At 46.2% G+C, this 23,833-nt stretch overlaps 1 protein-coding gene across 4 annotated transcripts in view; it reads left to right on the plus strand.

The window, feature by feature from the left end:
- ST6GAL1 (ST6 beta-galactoside alpha-2,6-sialyltransferase 1) overlaps positions 1-23,833 on the plus strand; it is a 149,069-nt gene that overhangs the window by 31,770 nt on the left and 93,466 nt on the right. For all 4 annotated transcript variants that reach the window (XM_017873404.1, XM_017873398.1, XM_017873399.1 and 1 more), the window contains exon 2: positions 4,030-4,171. The gene's annotated coding sequence lies outside the window, so the exon portion shown is untranslated. The remainder of the gene's footprint in view (positions 1-4,029; positions 4,172-23,833) is intronic.

Raw genomic sequence — 23,833 nt, forward strand, 5'->3', positions numbered from 1 at the left:
AGCATGTGAGTAGGTAGGAGGCGTGCAAAGCCTATGATCAGCTGAATCTGCAGTGCCCAGTATGGTGATAGGAGGAAGTTATATAATCTACTTGATAGGAAAAAAAAAAAACTTTATAATTTAAAATAGAAGAGTCATCCAACTACACTTTAGCAGTCTAGCATGGCCCTATCAGTAGATTTTTTTGTTTTCAGTTTTTTTTTTTTTTTGAGATGGAGTGTCACTCTGTTGCCCAGGCTGGAGTGCCACTCTGTTGCCCAGGCTGGAGTGCAGTGACACTATCTCAGCTCACTGCAACTTCCGCCTTCTGGGCTCAAGTGATTCTCCTGCCTCAACCTTCCGAGTAGCTGAGATTACAGGCGCCCACCACATGGCTAATTTTTGTATTTTTAGTAGAGGTGGGATTTCACCATGTTGGCCAGGCTGGTCTTGAACTCCTGACCTCAGGTGATCCACCCGTCTTGGTCTCGGCCTCCCTAAGCGCTGGATTACAGGCATAAGCCACTGCGTCTGGCCCCATCCAGTAGATTTTGATTATCTATCTAAATTCAGCTACAAATTTGAGAAATTTTTTTTTTTGTTTTAAAAAGACTTTGAGTGCTTACAATGGATGGCCCAAGCCCTGCCCAAGACGTGCACTAGGTCATAGGGGAGCCCCCAGTCTCACTTAGAGCCCCCTTAGGCTTCAGGAGCCAGAGCTAGCTGGGACCCCAGAGCCCATTTAAACCAAGCTCTTGCACAGGATGAAGAAATCCAGGCCCATGTTAACTCTTTTCCTGCCTGGGCCTCACAGGCAGGGTTACTTGCAGCACCTGCCCTCAGTACCAGGCGTCTAGTTTGCATAGATTTGCTGTGTTGAGCAGAGCTGGAAATAAGTCCTGCTCTTTCCATTCTGATTTCCCAGCCCAAGATTGCTGCAGCCTCAGGGCCTTGGAGAGATTGTTGTACGTGGAACAATTTGGTTGCAAGAAACAGAGGCGCCCTCCCAAATTGAAGGGGGTCAGGGAGTGTGTGCAGGAGTAAGAAGTATGCAGAGACGAGCCTCATGGCCACTGGACTCACTACATACCTGCTGTCCTGGGCCTGAATGTTCTGTCTACCTCTCCCTGGGCCTCTGCCTGCTCTCTTTGTAGGCCAGCTTCCTCTCCTTCCATAGAACCCCCTGTAACTCCATCGCTTGATCTTTTTTTTTTTTTTTTCGAGATAGAGTCTCACTCTGTCGCCCAGGCTGGAGTGCAGTGACTTGATCTCGGCTCACTGCAACTTCCACCTCCTGGATTTAAGCAGTTCTTTTGCCTCGGCCTCCTAGAAACTGGGATTATAGGTGCACACCACCATGCCTGGCTAATTTTGTATTTTTAGTAGAGACAGGGTTTCACTATGTTGGCCAAGCTAGTCTTGAACTCCTGACTTCGGATGATCCTCCCGCCTTGGCCTTCCAAAGTGCTGGGATTACAGGCATGAGCCACTGCGCCCGGTCCCATCACTTGATCTTGTGCATGGCATTTGCTTGTCACGGTTCCACCAATACCTTTCCCTTAGCTCCAGGGTCTACCACCAGCTGACTAGAGTCTTTTTTCATAGTTGCAATTTTGAAAGAGTGTCAGATAGGCCCAGCTTCCTCAGGTATGGATGAATTGTCTTTAAGTCAAAGTTCTACTCTTTGTCCATCAGGGGAGGTCCAGGTGAATGAGTAGGTGGGGTAGGGGCAGGGTAGGCAGGTAGAATGACTTGCCTAAATATTGGAGATCTGCAAACCGTTTTCCAAAGGACTTAAAAAGCATGAAAGGAACACCCCATTCCCTCATGAATTGCAAATTGCTATGACTGGAGTGTAGGGTGCATGCGAGTGGCAGGGCACGGGGTGGGTCAGCTGGAAAGGGGCATGAGACGGGTCCCCAAGGCTTTTGCTTGGGTCACAGGGCTGAGAAACCTAGTTATCTGTGTAGGTGAATTATCCATCTCTCACTGAAGGTTTGGCCTGGAGTGAAAGGAAGGATACAAGAGGCTGGCTAGGGAGAGATGGAGAGTGGGGGCTTCCTTCCTGTTAAGGAGGCAGAGCAGTCAGCCCAGTAGTGCCCACCCCACTCCCACCCCAGGAACACTTTGCTCTTGTTCCCCCAGGAAGGCTCCTTGTGGGTGGCTCCTAGCTGACCACTAGCTCAGCTGTTTGCCTGTTAAGACCTCTTCCCTGACTGCTCTTCTTTCCCCACAGTGACCCTGGCTCATGGTGTTTTGTTGGCATTAATTATAAACAGCAGCAAAGTGCCCAAGGCCTCAAGCAACTTTTTCTTTTTCCATCTCACCGGATGCCTTTGTTGTTTGCCCTGTTCTGCCCTGAATCTTTGTGAGGTCTTGACGTTACCACCCATCACATGGCTCACTTCAGCTGCAGTTCTGTCTGTCAGCATCTGCTGTCTCATGGGATGACTCTCGTTTCTCTTTGTATCTAAGGGTTTCTTTCCCCTGGACACTGTCCTTGTGTATCTATCACTCCCCTGTCCCTCCATGGGTTTCTCTTTCTCTCCTTACGAATTATCATTCATGTACCCCTCTTTCCTAAGCTTGATTAGCGGAGTTCATTTAGCATAATGGGTCTTATCTTAGGCTGGGGGTGAGCTGAGTGTAAGCATGAAAAACGGAAAGTCAGACTTTGAGAACTCCACCTTCATTTCCACTAGAAATGGTTACAGCAGGTGAATGAGGATATGTGGGTGAGGGAGGGATTTGGGGGAGAGAGGAGTGTTAGGGGAATGGGCACATTTCTTCATTGCAGGGAGCAGTTTCTATGGTACCAGTAGTCCTGAAGGTAGCATGTCAAGACTGTTCAGAAGCCTGAAAAATTTGGAAACTCTTTGACCCAGCACAATTTTATTCCTAGGACTGTCTGAAGAAAATAATCGTGGGGATCCCTGGAAGATTTTGTTTCAAACACTATTTGCCATTAGCCAAAAACAAAACAAAACAAAAGGTTGGAGGTGACTTAAATGTCCAGCCTTTGAGGGTTGGGTACAATTTATGATACAGTTGTGTGGGGTACTATACATGGCTCACTGGAGACTCATGGGTACATATATATCATGTAGCCATTAAAATAATGCTGCTGAAGATTAATGACACAGTACTTACTAAACCATGCCCAGCTTTATTACATCTTTATAAATAATCTGAAAAATAGAAACAAGAAACAGGCAGAGTATGTTATCTGTAGTTATCTTGGATAAAGAAAGAATAGGTACATTTCATCCTTTTCATTTAATTATATTTTCTAGAATTGATAGATTGAACATACATTTTTTTGACACAAGGAAAACAATTACTTTAAAAACAAATGCTCTCTATTCAGACAACTATAATAATATATGGGTTGAAAATTTAGAATCAGTTAAGAATGCTTCCAAAATGAATTAGAAATTAAATTCACTTTTTTTTTTTTTTTTTTTTTTTTGAGACGGAGTTTCGCTCTTGTTGCCCAGGCTGGAATGCAATGGCGCGATCTTGGCTCACTGCAACCTCCACCTCCTGGGTTCAAGCGATGCTCCTGCCTCAGCCTCCCAAATAGCTGGGATTACAGGCATGAATTCACATTTGTAACAGCATAAACAACATACTATAGGTCAAAGGAGACTGTGAACAAGTTTGATGTAGTTGTTGATTGAAATCCATTGTCTGCAGGCCTTCTCTAAACACAAGTCTTGGGCCCTATCTGTAGCTTCTAATCCTTGCTTTCTCTTACCATGAGTAGTGTGTAGCACAACGATTCCATGACTGTAGTTGAGTTTGCTTTGCCTAATCTGCAACTCACTCTCAAATTGTACAGCCCTAGATGGATGAGTCTGGGTGAACATGTAGGTCGTTTAGGTCCTGGAAAGGAGGCTGGCTGCCCCAGGTGAGGACCGTGGTTCTGAAAGGAGCACTAGCGACCAGAGCTGGCAGTGGGAGGAGCAAAGACTCTTTCCTCTTGGATGTATTAACCTATGTGCTTCTGGTGAAACTTCGCTTTGTTGTTGTTTTTTTTCCCCCCTGCAGGCAAGGGGAGAGCCAATTGCACAGAGCCCTGCAGCCAGCAGTCCAGGAAGAAGTGGTGAATGTCATGGAGCCCAGCTGAAATGGACTGGCCCCCTTGAGCCTGTCCCAAGCCCTGGTGCCAGGTGTCCATCCCAGTGCTGAGGTAAGACCCCTTGAATTCCAGCCTGAGGAAGAGAGGACACAATGCCTTTTTGCAGGGGCGGGAGGCAGAGGGCCTTCTCAGGAAATAAGGAGCAGTTAGTTTCTGGTTCAGTTAAACCATCTGCTTCAGCCTCAGCCCATTGGGAGGCAAGGTCATTTGGTGGTCAAAGGCTTCTGGTTTGTCAGAGCAGGTCTTTTGGAATCTTGATGGGAGTTGTATTTTCTCAGTTGCTGGTGAAATTTGAATTCCCAAGGGAATAAATGTATCGTCCAGGTAAGACTGCACCAGATTCAGGTGAATGCTTAACTTAAGTATACCTCCTCTGCTCTGCAAGGGAGCTCTTGGGAAACACACACACACACACACACACATACATGTGCGCGCGTGCTGCGCTCTCTCTCTCTTTCAACCCAAGGGTGACAGAGTCACAAATTATGCAGAGAGGTTATTCCAAAACATTCTGGGAAGCTCACTAAAAATTGATTTTAATGACCTAGATATGTTCTGATGATAAAAGTAATATATGCTCATAGGATGACTGGAAAAATACTATTGTGGAAGAAAATACAGTATATCTGAAATCCTGCCCCTGTTAACAATCCTCCGGGTGGTTTTCTATTAAGGTGACTCTTTAAGCTTCCATAGGATGTTGATTTTTCCTGCGTGGAGGTAGAAAGGTGAGGCAGAAGGAGAACTTGCCCCCCTAATCTGGAAACTCTCTCTGTTTCCCAATTTTTATATATTCAAGAATTTTGCAAACTGCTTGTTAAAACGATTAAAATGATGGGTGGATTGAAACTGACCATGATGGGAAAACTTATGCCACGGAAATGAGCAAGTGCTACAACCCAAGGCTTTTTCGTTTTGGAAATTCTGATTAGGTAAGCAAGCTGCTGGTTTCAGGGCTTACTCTACCCCAGGCTGTGGGGCAACCTGCAAACCACTTCCCCTATGCACCCCTTCATTTCCTCACCTGTGAACAGTTGGTGCCCAGCAACATGAACTGCATGAATAAATGACCGTGAGATTTCCATCATTATTTCATACAACAATCGTGAGGGTTCATAAAATAATGAAAATAGAAATGTTTTGCATCCAGTGAGCCTCCCTGCCCCTGTAGAGAGGGGCTTGGTTGACTGGGCAACCTTTGGTTTAGTGGTAGAGAGAAGTTGGCTGCATTTCCCCCTTTGGCTTTTGCTCCTTGGGGAGCCTTTGGATTACTGACACTGTTTTATAAAGGCAGATGAAAACCCACCACTTACTGACCAACATCTGGGGCACATTTCCTTCCCGGAAAAGTCAAGAAGTTGGTCAGAGAAGTGTGAAAAGGGAGCGTCAGCAATGCAGGATATAAGAGCCAGAACTGAAATCAGAGTTTTTGACTCATAATCTCTAATGCGGGTGTGGGGGACTTCCTGCCAAATGTGAAATTGCAACAAAAGCCTCTTTCTTCAAAGCCCTGCTATTGTGGCAGATTAGAGCTAATAAATTAGCATAATGAAGTCCCAGCCTCTGTCCCCCTCCCTCTGCTTCCTGAATCTCTTCATGTGTCCCAAAGGAGGGATAGGGAGCGGGTGGGACATCCGTTAAGCACCAGTTTATCTTTGTAGAATTGTAGGTTCAGAAAATTATAAAGGTGGTGAGGTCTACAGAGTCCATCTGGTCCCACATCCTCCTTTTAAGAACCCCAGGCCACTGAGCTGGTGATTACCAGTGCCTGAGGAGAAAGTACGTACTCCTGGGAGGAAGGCAGCTCAGGTTGAGGGGTGGAGGATGGAGCGCTGCTCAGGAGGCCGCCTCATCACGGAGCTTACATATAACTGGCAGGGAACGTGGTGGGTGGTCTTCAGGTGCCAGCCCTGCCTCTTCCCTTCCTAGTCCTTCCCCTGTATCTGAAGTCCCAGTGTACTTCCTGAAGTACCTCTCTAGTGTGTTTGGACTTAAGGCCATCAGAGGCCTGGTTTTCTGGTCAGCAAAATCAACTAAGATCTTATTTTTTATTTTTTTGGGACGGAGTCTCACTCTGTCGCTCAGGCTGGAGTGCAGTGGTATGATCTTAGCTCACTGCAACCTCCGTCTCCCAGGTTTAAGTGATTCTCCTGCCTCAGCCTCCTGAGTAGCTGGGATTATAGGCATGTGCCACCATGCCGGCTAATTATTTTGTATTTTTATTTAGAGACGGGGTTTTACCGTGTTGGTCAGGCTGGTCTCGAACTCCTGACCTCAGGTAATCCACTCGCCTAGGCTTCCCAACGTGCTGGTATTACAGGTGTGAGCCATCGTGCTCGACCTAACTAAGATCTTATTCTGAGAACCTTTAGGTCTATTTATGACAAAGGGAAGGAAGGGAAGAGGCTGTTGATTGAGCTCATGATGGTTCCCGGCAGTGTTTTGTGATCTGTGTACATTATCTCGTTTAATTCTGTGATGAGCTAACAAGGTATCCATCCCATGTCACGGATATAGAAATTGGGTCTCACAGAGGTAAAGAGACTTCTGCAAGATTTCACAGCTCATAAGCAAAAGACATACACTAAGGCTGTCTGTGACCTCCACAGCTTCTCAAAGCTAGTGAGTGCTCTTTATGGCAAGCACCTGCCCACGTGGTAGTTCCAAAATCCAGTTCTGACACACAGAGTCTCTCCCGTCAGGGAATATCATTCCATCTCAGATGCTCTGTGAACAGCTGCAGCTCAAAGTGCTTGGAGCTTTACAAAATGCTGCACTGTTCCTTTCAAACCCCAAGGACTCTTCCTTGTACAGTAAGATAGCACCAGAGCTGGGAGCATATATAGAGTTCTATAGTGTAGTTCTCTCATTCAACTGATGCCCCAGGAGGTGAGGCCCAGTGGCACTGGGCCCCCAAATCTCCCCGCCAGTTAGAAGCAAGGGGCATCTCAGTCTCTGGACTCGCAGAACTGTTTCCAGGGGAGTACACAAAGACAGATATGCTTACTTTTCCTCTGCAACTCGGGAAGAGGTTATTCCTCTGGCTAGAGGGATTGAATTCAGTTCCACAGATAATTACTGAAAGCCTACTATGTGCCCTGCCAAATATCTCAGCTTGTTTGGGCAAGAAACTCTGGCCCACACTTGGACATACAGATCTGACAGGGACAAGAGGAGGGGCTTCTATACTTCAAGGCTGCTTAGGACCTTCTCTTTTCCATCTGTCTGTCACCACTCATGTCCAGCCTTTCCTTCAAGAACGCTAAAGGGAGAAATGATGTCTCAAGTAGCTGTGTGTCCGGGGTTCCCAGACTCCTGAAGAGGTGTTTTCTTTTTGTTTGTTTCTTTGTTGTTGTTGTTGTTGTTTTTTAAGATGATGTCTCGCTCTGTTGCCTAGGCTGGAATACAGTGGCACAATCTCAGCTCACTGCAACCTCCGCCTCCCAGGTTCAAGCGAGTCTCCTGCTTCAGCCTCCCAAGTAGCTGAGATTACAGGTGCCTGCCACCACACCTGGCTAATTTTTGTATTTTTAGTAGAGAGGGGTTTTGCCATGTTGGCCAGGCTGGTCTGGAACTCCTGACCTCAGGTGATCCACACGGCTCAGCCTCCCAAAGTGCTGGGATTACAAGTGAGAGCCACTGTGCCTAGCCTGAACACAGAGTTTTAAGCGCCTGACTTGCTAACTGGGGCACAAACCAGCAGATGGGGGAGGGAGTCAGGGTCTTTGGAAGAGACTTGCTGAGGGACAGGGCTGAGGAGAGGAGGAGGCAGAGTGACAGAGGGAGTGATTTGGGGAGGCACTGCTAAGTGGAGGTGGTGCTCTGCCTTCAGCTTTGGCTCAGCAGGGCACTCAGAACGTGAATTAGAGCCGAAAAAGCTACTTGGAAGGCTTGATCGTTAGCCATCATGGCTTTCACTCGAGGAAATGGAGGCCCAGAAAGGGGAAGGATCTTGTTTGTAGCATGGGAGGAAGTGGAGTCTGTTCTGCTGACTGTCTGGTCAGGTCCTTGACACAAAACCGTCATGGCATTAGAGGCCAGGGTGTCCTGGGGAGCAGGCACAGCCCTTCCTGCCTTAGCCCATCTGGTCCAGGATGGGCTGACTTTGGCTGTTGGAGGTATTTGTGGCAGTGGCAACCCAAGAGGGAGAGGGTGTCATTTCAATGATGCCGGAGATCTCTTGCAACCCCAGCCCCTCACTCTCCTTTGGAGCCTTCATAGAGGTCTTGCTTAGGCCAGGGAGTTACAGCCTATGGCTTCAGGTTGGGAATTTGCCACTGTAGAAAGGCATCACAGTATGGAGAAAAGTGGCCCAGCTTTGAAGCCATTTGACTTGGGTCTGAGCCTGACTTGACCATAGCTGCATGACCTCCCCACTTTCTGACCCATTTCTGATCCACTTTTCTGACCCAGTTTCATCATCTGTAAAACGGGCCAAATAATACCTACCTTTTCCCCACAAAGTAGATGTCTATTGGATGGTACCCATTAATCTTTTTTTCATACACCCTTATTGAGGTGTAATTGACAGACAAAACCCTATACATACTTAAGTTGTACAACTTGGTGAGTTTTGACATAGGTATACAGTCATGAAACTATTCTTACAATTAAGTTAATAAACATAACGATTACCCCTAAGAGTGTTCTGCTGAGCTTTATCCCTCCCTCCTGCCCCCTTCCATCTCCTGCCCTCCAGCCCCAGGCAACCACTAGACTAAGCTGCTTTCTCACACTATAGATTCGTTTGCATTTTCTGGAACTTTATGTAAATGGAATTATAGAGCATGCATTTTTTTCCATTCAGCATAATTATTTTGCTGTTCATCAATGTTATGTGTATCAGTAGTCCTAGTTGTGGATATACCACAATTCATATATCCATTTACCTGTTGACAGACATTTAGATTGTTTCAAATTTTGGACTATTAAAGCCATTAGAATCATTTGTGGAAAAAAATGTTGTGGGACATAAGTATTTATTTCTCATGAGTAATCTCCTAAGAGTAGAATGGCTGGGTCATATGGTGGGCATTTGTGTAACTTTTAAACAAGCTGCCAAACTGTCGTCTAGAGAATGGGTACGATTTTATGTCACCACCAGCTGTATGCTAGAATTCCAGGCACTTCACTTCCTTGCCAACACTTGGTATGGTCTATCTTTTTCTTTTTCTTTTTTTCTTTCTTTCTTTCTTTCTTTTTTTTTTTTTTGAGACAGAGTCTCACTCTGTGGCCCAGGCTGGAGTGCAGTGGCGCGATCTCAGCTCACTGCAACCTCCACCTCGGGTTCAAACGATTCTCCTGCCTCAGCATCCCGAGTAGCTGGATTACAGGCGCCTGCCACCATGCCTGGCTTATTTTTGTATTTTTAGTAGAGACAGGGTTTCACCATGTTAGCCAGGCTGGCGTTGAACTCCTGACCTCAAGTGATCCACCCGCCTCAGCCCCACAAAGTGCTGGGATTACAGGTGTGAGCCACAGCGCACAGCCCATCTTTTTCATTTCAATAGGTGTATGGTGATCTCTCATTGTGTTTTTTTGTGCATTCCCATAAACACGAATGATACTGAGCTTCATTTTATGTGCTTATTTGCCACCTGCATGGCTCCTCTGGTGAAATGTTTAGATTTTTTTGCCTGTTTAAAGAAAATCGGGTTGTTTGTCTTCTTATGATTGAGTTGTAAAGTTTCCTTATATGTTCTACGGATTAAGTCCTTTACTGGATATGTTTTGCAAAATTGTTCTCCAATTCTGTGGCTTGTACATGACAGGAGATGAAAGCAAGTAAACTAATTATTGCAATTCAGTTGAATAAGTGTGGTGCACAGGAAGTGCAGAGGAAGAGCAGTGATCTCAGGATGGGGAGTCAAGGAAGCTTCCTTAAGGAGAAGCTATATGAATTGGAACTTAAAGGAAATGAAAAGTTATCTAGGTGAGGGAAGGGTAGCCTCAGTAGACGTCTGTATGTGCAAAGACATGGAAATATGAAATGTCATGGTACACATAGTGCTGTGAATAATTTGACCTGGTTGGAACACCAAGATTTTGGAGCAAAGAGTCAGAACTGGAATCCCAGTTTTCTTATTGGCTATGCGCCTTTTCTTTTTATTTAACTTTTTATTTGGAAACAATTGTAGATGGACAGGAAGTTGAAAAGATAGTACAGAGACTCCCGGTGCATCCTTCATTTAGTTTCTTGTTTCTTCTTACATAATTATAGTATGATATCAAAACCAGGCATCTGAGATTGGTACAACATGTGTGTATAGTTTGTGTCATTTTCTCCTGTGTGTAGGTTAGTATAGGCATCACTAGAATCAAGATAGAGAACTATTTCTTTTTCTTTTTTTTGAGACGGAGTCTCGCCCTGTCACCCAGGCTGGAGTGCAGTGGCGCGATCTCGGTTCACTGCAACCTCCGCCACCCGGATTCAAGCAATTCTCCTGCCTCAGCCTCCTGAGTAGCTGGGTTTACAGGCGCCCGCCATGCCTGGCTAATTTTTTTTTTTTTTTTTTTTTTTTGTATTTTAGTAGAGACAAGGTTTCACTGTGTTAGCCAGGATGGTCTCTGTCTCCTGACCTCGTGATCCGCCCGCCTCAGCCGCTCAAAGTGCTGGGATTACAGGTGTGAGCCACCGCGCCCGGCAGATGCAGAACTATTTTATCATCAAAAAGGTCTTCCTTGTGCTGACCCTTTATTGTCACCCTGTCCCCACCTCTGTTTTTCACCTCTATAATTTTGCCTATTGAGAATATTCTCTAAATAGGATCATACAATATACAACCTTTTGAGCTGGCTTTTTTGCACTCATCAGAATGCCCTTCAGGTCCACTACAATTGTAGAATTTATCAATAGTTTGCTCTTTTTTTAAAATGACTGAATAGTATTCCGTGGTATGCATGTATCACAGTTTAACCATTTGCCTATGGAGGGGCATTTTGGTTAATTTCAGTTTTTGGCTATTACAAGTTAAGCCGTTACGAACAATTGTGTTCTGATTTTTGTGTGGACCTAGATTTTTGCTTCTCTCATATAAATGCCGAGGAGTTCAATTGCTAAGTTGCATGGTGAGCATATTATTTTGGTTTTGAAGAAACGGCCAAACCATTTCATAGAGTGGCTGTATCACTTTACATTCCCACCAGCAACATAATCCACTTCCTCCACATGCTTGCCAGCATTTAGTGGTGTCACTTTTTCTTAACTTTAGCTGTTTGCTTTTTTTTTTTTTTTTTGACACAGAGTTTCGCTCTTGTCGCCCAGCCTGGAGTGCGGTGGCGCTCTCTTGCCTCACTGCAACCTCCGCCTCCCAGGTTCAAGCGATTCTTCTGCCTCAGTCTCCCTAGTAGCTGGGATTACAGGTGGCTGAGATTACAGGTAGCTAGTATTACAGGTGTGTGCCACCAAGCCTGGCTATTTTTTTAAATATTTTTAGTAGAGATGGGGTTTCACCATGTTGGCCAGTCTGGTCTTGAAGTCCTGACCTCAGGTGATCCACGCGCCTCGGCCTCCCAAAGTGCTGGGATTATAGGTATGAGCCACTGCGCACGGCCAACTTTAACTGTTTTAATAGATGTGTAGCGATATCTTATTGTGGTCTTAATTTGTGTTTCCCTAGCAGCTGGTTGTGTGCCTCTCTTTCTGCTCCCGCAGTCTAGCTGTCTAAATCTAGACCACAGCCTGTGCTCCTTAAGCATGGGAAGCAAGAGAATTTGGTGCTGACAAACTCCCATCATCTTCAGAGCTGCCCCAGAAATTTGACTTCCTTGTTCTTCAGCCCAGTTCATCAGTTATAGGAAATCTTTTGTCATTGTCCTTGGGGACCCATGAAAAGTGATGTTTTATCGAGCTGTGTATTTTTCCAGGGAGGATTGGTTTTGTTCACAGATGAGCAAACAACCTGTAAGTGCTGATTTTTTATTATGCTTTCTACCCTATTCCTCCCTGGTGCCAGCGTGCCCACATCTCTACTTACTGGCAGCCGAGATGAAGAAGCCTCTAGAGCCGGCCCAGGAGGACTGTGTTCTCAGCGTTTAGAGATCATACAGTACCAAGGGCAGCTGCCATGGCCTCAAGCCTTCCCTAGCTCAGCATCTTCCACTCTCTCCTCTTACGGATGGAGAGGCAACTTCAATGCACTGGGGAAAGAAACGAACGATGACAGCAAATGATATTGCACTTCTTATGGACCAGGCACTAAGTGTTTTTTGTATATTAATTCATTTAATCCCCATGACAACCCTAAGAATTGGGTACAGTTTATAACTCCATCTTATAAATGAGGAAACAGGCATAGAGAGGTCTCATAGCTAGTAAGTTGGGATTTGAACCTGGGGAGTATGATACCCAAGTCTGTCCTCTTAGTCATTATGCTATGCTACATGCTACTTTCTTTCTTTCTTTTTTTTTTTTTTTTTTGAGATGGGGTCTTATTCTGACACCCAGGCTGGAGTGCAGTGGAGGGATGTCATCTCACTGCAACCTCTGCCTCCCAGGTTCAAGCGATTCTCATGTCTCAGCCTCCCAAGTAGCTGGGACTACAGGCACAAGCCACCACGCCCAGCTAATTTTCTGTATTTTTAGTAGAGACAGGGTTTTGCCATGTTAACCAGGCTGGTCTCGAACTCCTGACCTCAGGTGATCTGCCCGCCCTGGCCTCTCAAAGTGTTGGGATTACAGGCATGAGCCACCACACCCGGCCACTGCTTGTTTTTTTTTTTTTCTTGAGACGGAGTCTCACTCTGTGGCCCAGGCTGGAGTGCCCGTGGCGCGCTCCGCTCCCCTGCCGCTCCCCGCCCTCCCCCGCGTTTACCCCTTCTCTGCCTCAGCCTCCGAGTAGCTGGCGATACAGGCGCCCGCCACCTCGCCCCGGCTAGTTTTTTGGATTTTCAGTAGAGACGGCGGGTTTACCGTGTTAGCCAGGATGTCTCGATCTCTCTGACTCGTGATCCGGGCCCGTCTCGGGGCCTCCCAAAGTGCTGGGATTACAGGCTTGAGCCACCGCGCCTGGCACACTGCTTGTTACTCTTGTTACTATGTGTACACTACCTGCACTAGGGTGGATAGAACCTCATGTGGCACACACACATGATGCCACATAACATGGCTCGTGGGTTCACAGTGCCCAGCACAGAAGCATGCACATAGTAGGTGTTTATTTAAAAAGTTGATTGAATGCTGAGTGAGTGAGCGGGCTCTCTTCACTGACGCACTGGGGTAAGGCACATACTCTGTGTTTGATTTCAGTGCAGCACTATGCTATAGCTGGGCAGACACCTCGGTGTCTCCCCTTAGGAGCATGTGGGAAGAAGAGGAGAATTTGCCGTGAGCTTTCTCTGGGGCAGGAGCAGTTTGGGATGTTGAGATGGGAAATGGAATATGGAGAAGTGAGTGTATTTCCAGGGGGAATGAAGAGGTCTTTGGAGACCTGCACTGGCCATGGGCTGCCCAGATGTGAGTGGGCTCAGGCCCTGGATCACTGCTGGGAAGATACTCTTCTGTTTTATTTATTTATTTATTATTTATTTTTATTTTTGAGATGGAGTTTTGCTCTTATTGCCCAGGCTAGAGGCACTGGTGCAATCTCAGCTCACTGCAACCTCCGCCTTGCGGGTTCAAGTGATTCTCCCACCTCAGCCTCCTGAGTAGCTGGGATTACAAGTGCCCGCCATCATGCCCAGCTAATTTTTGTATTTTTAGTAGAGACAGGGTTTCACCATGTTAGTCAGGCTGGTCTTGAACTCCTGACCTCAGGTGATCTGCCCGTCTTGGCCTCCCGAAGCGCTGGGATTACAGACATGAGCCACCGTGCCTGGCCCTCTTCTGTTTTCTGAGTCTCCTGTGCACTCAGGGCCAGCTCACATACGCTGCAGGAAGAGGCTGGAGGAGGATGATACAGGAGACCAGACCTTGGAAGACAGCACATGATTGCACTGGCCCTCAGATTTTCAACCCCCTGCCTGTGCAGCGATAACCTTGACTACATTGTAGGGACTCCTATCCACCTCATCTCACTCTTGCCCATCAGGGGTGTCTGGGAGAGAGGTTTCTAGCCTGACAGATCTGAGTTCCAGTTGCAACGCCTCAGTTGCCTCAGCTGTGGACAGAGCAATAATAATAGCCAGTTTGTAGATTGTTGCGAGGGCAAAGTGAAGTGTCTTAGGGAGTGTTGGCTCCTTCTCCTAACTCTTTGCCTCTCCTCCTCTCCTGGAGGCCCTCATCATGAACACCCAGCTCTAGGGCAGTGCTGCACTGAAAGAAAACAGGGCACATGTGCCTTACCCAAGTTCAGTCAGTGAAGAGTGTCCATTCACTCATTCAGCGTTCAATCGACTTTTTAAATGAACACCTACTATGTGCTTGCTTCTGTGCTGGGCACTGTGAACACATGAGCCATGGCACTTGACCTCCTGTAGCATGTGGTCTAAAGAGAGAGAGGCAGATGCTAATTAAATAGTAACACGATCAAATGTGAAACCATGAATTGTGGGGGTTGCTGTGGAGGAAGCTCTGTGGTGCTGTGTGAATGAACAACAGCCTGGGAAGCCAGTGGATACTTCCTCAGGAAAGTGATTTCAACCTGGGGTTTGACTCTCTAGCTTTGGGCCACTGGAGAGGCCAATGTGGAAGGTTCAGTAGGATCAGTCCACTTTGTGCTGTATTCTGACTCTAGGCTGACCAGGCACCTGGCTACCCCAGGGCCCTCATCCCCACTCCAACAGCCTAGACTGTTCTGTGAGATTACCCATATCCAACCATTTACAGGTGCTGCGGGTACTGCAGGAACCGAGACTGAGCTTGGATTCCACACCTTACAGACCTGGAGCATCTTTTCTGTTGTTTGTTTTTGGGTACGCTCATAACTCAGTTTATCACTCAGCTGAACAGAGTGAGCCACCGTGTTGGTTTTGATCATCATACAGATATTTAAGGACAACTTTATTGAGGTACAGTTTATATTCCATGAAATCAACCCATGTTAAGTATACAATTCAGTGACTTTTTAAATATGCTTACTGAGCTGTGCAGTTGTCACCACAATCCAGTTATAGAACATTTCCGTCGTTGATGGGGTCAGCTTTAGATGCAAAAGACAGGAGAATTATTTTTGTTTTTATGGAATTAGTTCTATGCTCCCAGCAGAAGATCTCATTAATTAATTAATCCAATTAGTATTTACTGAGAGCCTGGGGGCCCCACAGCAGGGCTGGGTGCAAAAGGGAATAAAGAAATTAACAGGTGGTGGGGTCTTCTTCACTGTGGCTGATGAGCTTCCCACTGAAGATACACTGTTAAGTGTAGCCTAACTTGCCTGCTCAGATGGAGTTCATGGCAGCTGCCGGGCAGGTTTCTCCTTTCTACCCTGTAGCTATTATTTGAAGGCAAGGCAAAGGCCTTCTTTTGCAATACCTGGTATTGCAGTGAATTATTGACTGAGCAGACAGAGAGAAGTGTACTCGCCAACATCTGCAAATAGCTCCAGGCTTTGTCAGGCCTGGATGCAGGATCTTGGAAGAGAGGAGAGTGGGTGTGCTGTTTACAGTGCAGATTTGACAGGTGAAATTGGGGCGAGGGTCCACTGAGGGAGGAAAGGAGTGCAGGCAAAGTCAGGGCCAGCGGCCAGGGTGAATCCAGGGAAGCGGGTGCCTGTGTGCACAGTGGGTATTGCTTGGAGGCTGGGGAGTGAGTGGGAGTACGGCCTTGTGTACTAGACTGAGGCATTTGCACTTAATGGAATAAACATGGAAGATTCGATTTCAATGTCTGAGGAGGAGATTAATGACTCAGAGCTGGACTTCAGGAGATTAATCTTTGGTGAGGAGGTAAGAAGTGAGGGACAGCCGGGCATGGTGGCTCACGCCTGTAATCCTAGCACTTTGGGAGGCCGAGGCGGGTGGATCACCTGAGGTCAGAGGTTTGAGACCAGCCTGGCCAACATGGAGAAACCCTGTCTCTACTAAAAATACAAAAATTAGCCGGGTGTGGTGGCACATGCCTGTAATCCCAGCTACTTGGGAGGCTAAGGCAGGAAAATCGCGTGATCCTGGGAGGCAGAAGTTGCAGTGAGCTGAAACCGCGCCACTGCACTCCAACCGAGATCACACCATTGAACCCCAACCTGGGCAACAGAGTGAGACTCTGTCTCAATTAAAAAAAAAAAAAAAAAGAAGCGAGGGACACATGAGACACTGTCGTGAGGATCCTAGTATTAGATGATGTGGACCTGACTTGGACAGGGGCAGTGAGGTAAGGAAAGAAGTGCATGGCAGAGAAAGTTCTGCCAGGTGAGGGGGAGTGATTCTTCTCTGTCGCTGAGGTCTATACCTGCCTGGCCATCTGCCTCTTACCGTTCAACCAATCTCCCTCTGCCTGGCCACAACCAAAGCTTCCCCACAGTGTGTTCTCCCATGGCTTCTTTGTACTCTCCCATCCACTTCTTCCCTCTTTTTCTACTTCTCTTGCCCAGGAGGAAGGAGAGGATCCAGCGAAAGAGACGGAGAGAAACACAACACTGTACCCATGAAAGGCAGTGCCAGGGTGGGCAGTGGAAAGAGACTTCCAGAGAGGGTGGCTGGCGGTGCCAAATGCCACAAAAGTGAGTGAGGCTGGCACTGAAGGAGATCTGGGGGACTCATGATTGGGGCTAGGGTGAGACCTTCGTTACCTCATCCCAATCCTGGCCCCAGGGGGAACTGGGGACCTCAGAGAAAGCATTAGTTTACAACCGGCTGGACCAAGTGTGGGACTGTTTCTTCCGAGGACAGCCTCCCATAGGAAGCTGCCTGAAACTGCTTGGGGCTCACTGATCTCCTTCTTCTCCACCCCAAGATAGCCCCTCAGGGTCTCCATGGGCTTGCTAGAGTTCCTGCACACAATATGAAAACCACAGATCAAATTCACCTCCCTGCATCCTACCACAGAGAATTCTGAGACCCAGCAAAGTACCTGATTTGTCCAAGGTCATCCAGTGAGGTGTGACCTTGTGGGTCTTCCTTTGCTTTCCTTTGATTTATCATCTTTAGTTGGTTTACACTCCCCTTTTATTTGCCTCCCCCAAACCTTCCGCTCCTCTGTAAGAATTGGCAATGGAGAGTTGATAGTTGAGGTCTGATTTATAGCTGAAGATTGAGGTCAAATTTGTAGCTGAAGATTGAAGTCCATTTATTGAGTGCCTCCTTCTACCAAGCATTGTTTTAGAGGTGTTTACATACATCATTTTATTTAATTCTTTTTTTTTTTAATTTGAGATAGCGTCTCGCTCTGTTGCCAAGGCTGGAATGCAGTGGCACTATCTCGGTTCACTGCAACCTCCACCTCCCGGATTCAAGTGATTCTCCTGCTTCAACCTCCCGAGTAGCTGGAATTACATGCATGCACCACCATACCTGGCTAATTTTTTACATTTTGGTAGAGACAGGGTTTCACCATGTTGGCCAGGCTGGCCTCGAACTCTTGACCTCAAGTGATCCGCCTACCACGGCTTCCCAAAGTACTGGGATTACAGGTGTGAGCCACCGTGCCTGGCTTTAATTCTTGTAAGACCCTTTCAAAGTAGGTGTCATTACCCCACTTTTCCTGATGAAGAAATAGAGGCTCCTAGAGACCGAATGGCTTGCTTACCTTGGATAGTTACTAACTGGTGCTGCTGGTTTATATGCTGTCCCCACACATGTATTTCTTCAGTCACTCATATTTACTGAGTGCTTTAATGCCAGGCATTGTTTTAGGTGCTGATACAATATGAATAAAGGGCACAAAAATCCTGCCGAGACCTTTTCCATTTGTCGCTTGCTTGTGAGGGGAGATCGGCTTGTTCTTTATAAAATCTCTTGTGCAAGATGTCTCAGGGCTGGGTATAGCAGCTGCTGTGTTGATTGGCTATTGCTAAGATGAAATTCATGGCCCAATTTGCTCCTCAGCTAGCAAGGCATATGGACTTCTTTCTCTCTGCTCCCGGGGGTCTCTGAAGCCTTCTGCTGAAACTGCCCCTAGGCGAGATAGTTTATTCTGTAAGGAGTGTGACTGTAGCTCCCTCCCCCACGGGTTCTCCCCCATTTCTTTGCTTTTATCACCAGCGGTTTCCCTCAGCCACCACCCCTAGCAGAACCCTGATTTAGTTCCACGATTTAGCTCTGATAAAGGCGAGCTATTTTGGCTTCCTCTGCCCTAAGCCCCAGTGAGAATTTGGACTCAGTGTTTTCACTTGTCATTTTAGACTGTTTGCCAGAGTTTGCGGAAAAAGGCCTGTATTATTAATGCCCTTGCCGGGAACAGCTGCACCCTGCCAGGTTGTCATGTGAGACCTCTGAAAAGCTCCGAGCTACAAGGCCCGCAGCTCTCCTGGGCCCACTGGGTCAGGTGGGAAATGTGATCCTATAGAAACTGCAAGCAGCCAAGGAGGGCGGAAAGCAACTTGGAAGGAACTGATCAGAGTCTCGTGTAGGAGACGCAGCCGTCCTGGGAGCGGCTCAGGAGGGCTAATTCCATCTTGTGCCTCTGGGGGCCTGCTATATTTGAAGATCTTTTAGCCTAAGGGATTTTATCACATCATATAAAAGACACATAAGATAAAAATGAAGATATTAATAATCACTTTAATAATATTTAGAGAGCCATTATTCCTTATAGTGGTCACTATCCTCGTCACTTGAAATAAATTAGTTTTAATTTTCAGAACAAACCTTTGAAGTGAATGGGATTTGTTATTGCCATTTGATAGATAAGAAAACAGCCTCGGCTGGGCGTGGTTGCTCACGCCTGTAATCCCAGCACTTAGGGAGGCCGAGGTGGGAGGATCACCTGAGGTCAGGAGTTTGAGACCAGCCTGGCCAACATGGTGAAACTTTGTCTTTACTAAAAATACAAGAATTAACTGGGTACGGTGGTGCACACCTGTAATCTTAGCTACTTGGGAAGCTGAGGCTAGAGAATCGCTTGAACCTGGGAGGCAAAGGTTGCAGTGAGCTGAGATCACACCACTGCATTCCAGCCTGGGCGACAGCGCAAGACTCCGTCTCAAAAAAAAAGGGAAAAGAAAAAACGGTCTCAGAAAGGTTAAGTGAATTACCCAAGGTTATGCCAGGTAGGAAAGGGTAGAGGTGTAATTTGAACATAGTCTATCTAGCTGGAAGCTCATGCTCCTTTCAGGATCTTGTGAGCCACTGGACACATCATACTTCTCTGGCTCCTCATCAGTTTATCTCTGCAGTTGGTTCCCACTCCTCTGTCTCTCCCCATTACTCTGTTAGCAGCTTCTGGAGCCTGGTGTTCCAGGAGGGACTTGACAAGAGTTCACTATCTGTTGAGCCAGGGGTTAGTGGGGTGGATGGTGGGGCTTCAGGCCAGACCAGGAGCCAGAAAAGATGGTCTCTCTCACCCTGTCTTCTATTCACTGAAATGGCCCCTCTTCACCACTTCATGCTCCATCAAAGCTCCGTTTTAGTGCTGGGAGCTCACCACGGAGTTTAGAGAAAACAATCTAATAATGTTACTTGCTTGCTTAGAAAACCTCCACCAGTCCCAGTTGCTTGCAGGATAAACTGGGACTAGAAATACCTCTGCCTGGAGCAGATGTCCTGTTGAAGACCATTTCTCATCACTGCAGCCCTTATACCCTCTCCCACCTCACAGCTTCTCCCCATCCCTTAACAGAATGGGCCACTTTCATGACTGAGCCTTTGTACTGCTCTTCTCTCTGTTGGGCATGCCTTGCTCTGCTTGGTGAACTCCTATTCAAACTTCAAAACCCAGGATGAACTTTACCTTTTCTGACTTCTGACTTCCTCTAGTAGAGCTGGCACCACCTCAGCCCTTAGTTTTTAATGCTTTACGTGATTTTCCACCCAGTAGTTTATGGTCTTTCTCTAAGGCCTCAGCAGCAGGAGCTGGGCCCTATTTATTTCTGTATCATCTGTATTTGGGGCATATTTGTGTGAACAAATGAATGAGGGCTCATTATAAAACAAACTGTATAAAGTATGAGTTACAGGTGGCCCCACTCTAACTGAAGTGTTAGGTTAGGTTGGGGGAATTCAGAGAGAGGAGAGGTGATAGGCTGAGGCCTAGCATTACTGATGAGTTGACCAGTGAGCTGTGCACTCTGCCTCGAGAGCATTATTGCAAATGAGCCTAGGACCTATTGAGAGAAGGTCCCAGCGGGTGAAGTAACAGTGGGAGGCCTTACCATTGGGAAGTGAAGCTTAGGTCCTCCCTGTTCTCCAGGCCAGACTCAAACTCTGTGCCTGATCTGCCTCCCAGGAGAGGAACTCCTTGGGCAGACCTGGAGAAAAAGTGGGGATTTGGGATGGTCCCCAAAGGAGGGTGGGGGTGTGTAATGTGCGGAAGAGGAGTCGAAACAGAGACAGCGGAAAGTCCAAGTTAAACTTTCCTTCCTTAATCCATAGTGCTCGGGGGCATCCTTCTGGCTGTAGCATCTGCCTAATGGCTCCTCCTAAGAATGCAACATGAGCTGAATTCAAACATGAATTTGGAGCCAGTACCTGAATATATGGGTTGTTCTATGCCACTGGGCCCCTGGCCCATTTAATTTCTCCTTCCCCTGCTACCAAGGCTTCTGAGCAGTTGCTGTGTAGGCACTTAATGTTTCGGAGATGGTCAGGTGTGAGTTTAAATCCTGGTTTCAGGCACTTTAGTTGCTAATTGTGTAGCACTGAGCAAAAATAATAGGGATGCTGCTTTTATAGGGCCATTCAGGTCAGTGATGTTGGTGATACTGCCGAGAGCTTACTATGTGCTAGGCATTATGCTAAGTAGTTTATGACCATTATCTCATTTATTCCTCTGAATACCCTACAGGCAGATGCTGTCATCATTCTGAAGTTCCACATATATAACTGAGGTTCAGAGAGGTTAAGTTGCCTGAAGCCATAAAACAAATGATGATGGAATCAGATCATGGACCCTGATTTGTCACACCTTAACCATTATGCCATTGGTCCACAGTTTGCCTGATCCTAAGAATCACCTGAGACTCCTGTTAAAAGAGCAATTCCCAGGCCCTGTCTCAGATTCTGATTCAGCCCACCTGGGGTGGAGCGTGGGGCGCAGTGGATGCAACAGGCACCCTGGATGACATTGGGATCTGGCAAGTTTAAGAAACACTATATTGTGCCTTCCTGCCTGTAAGGTGTGGTTCATGGTTGGCCCTCAAGAAATGTTAGCTGTTATTATTACAATATAAATGGATTGAAAAGACAGCTTATTGTGAAAGAATGTACATCTTTAAAAAGCTTATTAGCCCTGGCACTAGATTTTAAAGATAAAAGTCAGCCGGGTGCAGTGGCTCATGCCTGTAATCCCAGGACTTTTGGAGGCCAAGCCAGGTGGATCATGAGGTCAAGAGATTGAGACCATCCTGGCCAACATGGTGAAACCCATTCTTTACTAAAAATACAAAAAAAAAAAAAAGAAAGAAAAAAAAAGAAAAAGAATTTAGCCAGGTGTGGTGGCACATGCCTGTCAGTCCCAGCTATTAGGGAGGCTGGGGCAGGAGAATCACTTGAACCTGGGAGGTGGAGGTTGCAGTGAGGATCACACCACTGCACTCCAGCCTGGGTGACAGAGAGAGACTCCATCTCAAAAAAATAAAATAAAATAAATAAATAAATAAATGAAAAATGAAAAAGATAGAAGTCAAGGGGAAGTAGATCCTGGATCAATGAATCTATACTCTGATACTCTAAACTCAAAACTATCTGCAAATAGGATGAGTGCCTTTTTAGGTCCCTGTCACTAGTGGTCAAGCAATCAGTGCCATCATGTATTGGGTGTGATGCCTGAGCTGTTCTTCAAGGACCCAGTCCTCAGTCAGTGTCTGCTGTATACATGCAGGCTTCAGAGGGCATTTGTGCACTGAGGAGGGCTTTGGGTGTGTTAGTATTCTAGAAGAGGTAGAGTAGAGCAGCTATGCAAAGTAAGGAAGAAGGTAGGAGGTGTTAAAAGAAAAACTTTAGACAAACTAAATGTAACAGAGTTATCTGAGCAAAGAACCATGCATGAATTGGGCAGCACTCAGAACCAGAAGAGGTTCAGGGAGCTCTGCTGCAGCAGTGAGGACAGTGAGCTTTTATAGGCTGAACATGGAAAGAAGACTAAGAAAATATATTTTATTAGCATGGGAAGACCCTAGTTAGAAGTTAGTTGGCGGTTTCTGATTGGTGAAACCTCTAGTTTCATTTTACTGCTTACATTGAATTGGATTTTGGTTTGCTTATGTAGAAGCTCTGGTTATGGAGACGACCTCAGGCTAATGGCCTCCTTCTCATTTGCTTTAACAGAGGGATGGCAGAGGTAGAAGACAGCAGATATTTTAGGGCCATCACTACTGCCTTGTACCCTGGGTAACCTGCACCGAAGTCTTCTCTGTAGCTTCAGAGCATCTAGGTCCCCTGTCATGCCCCTGATATACTAAAGCACTTCATTTTCCTCAGGGACTGATGATGTCTTGTTATCTCTTATTAGCATTCCAAGGCTTGTCTTATTTTTGAATTCTCAAGGTCCATTTGTGGGCATATAAATTACTGAAGGCAGTCAGGAAATATTGTCCCATCAGAGCTGGGAGAAAGACTCAACCCTGGTCCACTGACCTATTTCCAACCTCAGCTTTGATGACAAAACTCAGCAGAAGCTTTCTCGTAGACTAAGAGCACTTTATAAGACACTGCTTAAAGGTGAAGGAAACCCACTGAAAGATCACCCTTGAATACCTCCTTTACTAAGACCATGATTATCTGGGAGTTAGAATCCATAGTAATAGCTGCTACTGTGCACAGGGATTGTGTGCTGGGTGCTTTACATATATTTTCTCATTTAATTCTCCTACCAACTCTATGATAGTAATCACACTATGATACAGGTCACACTGGTATTGTTTCACAAATGAATACACGGGCCTAGAAAATTCAACTAGATTTCCTTAGGTTAGCAGTAGAGTTGGACTTCAAACCTAGGTCTGTGTAGCTCACAAATGAACACTTATAATGCTTATACCATTTTGCCTCATTAGAATAATAGGAAGTCCTTCCTTTTTTGGTGAGGAAGAAATTTAGAGATTGGTTACCCTGACTGGTGATACAGAGCACAGCTATGTACAAATTGCATCAAAGGGTGGCAGATCCCTACATTCACATTTGAAGTCATTCCTAACCTTTTTAAATGTGGATAAGCCATGAGCTTAATCAAGTCATTTCTTAGTAAGAGAGATCGTTGGTTGCTCATGATTCTCAGTGAAGATCTAGTAATGCCAAGAATCATGGCAGACAGTTAGGGGGAATGTGTATCTGCAACTATGGGGCTGTATGGCAAAGATGTTGAGGGCCAGGAATTTGACTACTTTTGGGGAGTGATGACAACTGAGTATAGGAAGTGAGAGGAAGGGAGCATGTACCGTGTATCATTTAATCAGCCTTGAACTTGAGACCAAAGGGAACATACCCTAAGTTTAACTAGGATGGATTTATCCAGATATAATGGCATCACATCATAAATTGAAAAGTTTCTATGTATAATTCTCTCTCTCTTTTTTTTTTTTGAGATGGAGTTTCGCTCTTGTTGTCTAGACTGCAGTGCAATGGCGTGATCCTGGCTCACTGCAACCTCTGCTAACTGGGTTCAAGTGATTTTCCTGCCTCAGCCTCCCAAGTAGCTGGGATTACAGTCGCCTACCATCACACCCAGCTAATTTTTATATTTTT

This window comes from Rhinopithecus bieti, unplaced genomic scaffold, assembly GCF_001698545.2.
Source record: "Rhinopithecus bieti isolate Rb0 unplaced genomic scaffold, ASM169854v2 scaffold_5626, whole genome shotgun sequence".
Taxonomy (NCBI): domain Eukaryota; kingdom Metazoa; phylum Chordata; class Mammalia; order Primates; family Cercopithecidae; genus Rhinopithecus; species Rhinopithecus bieti.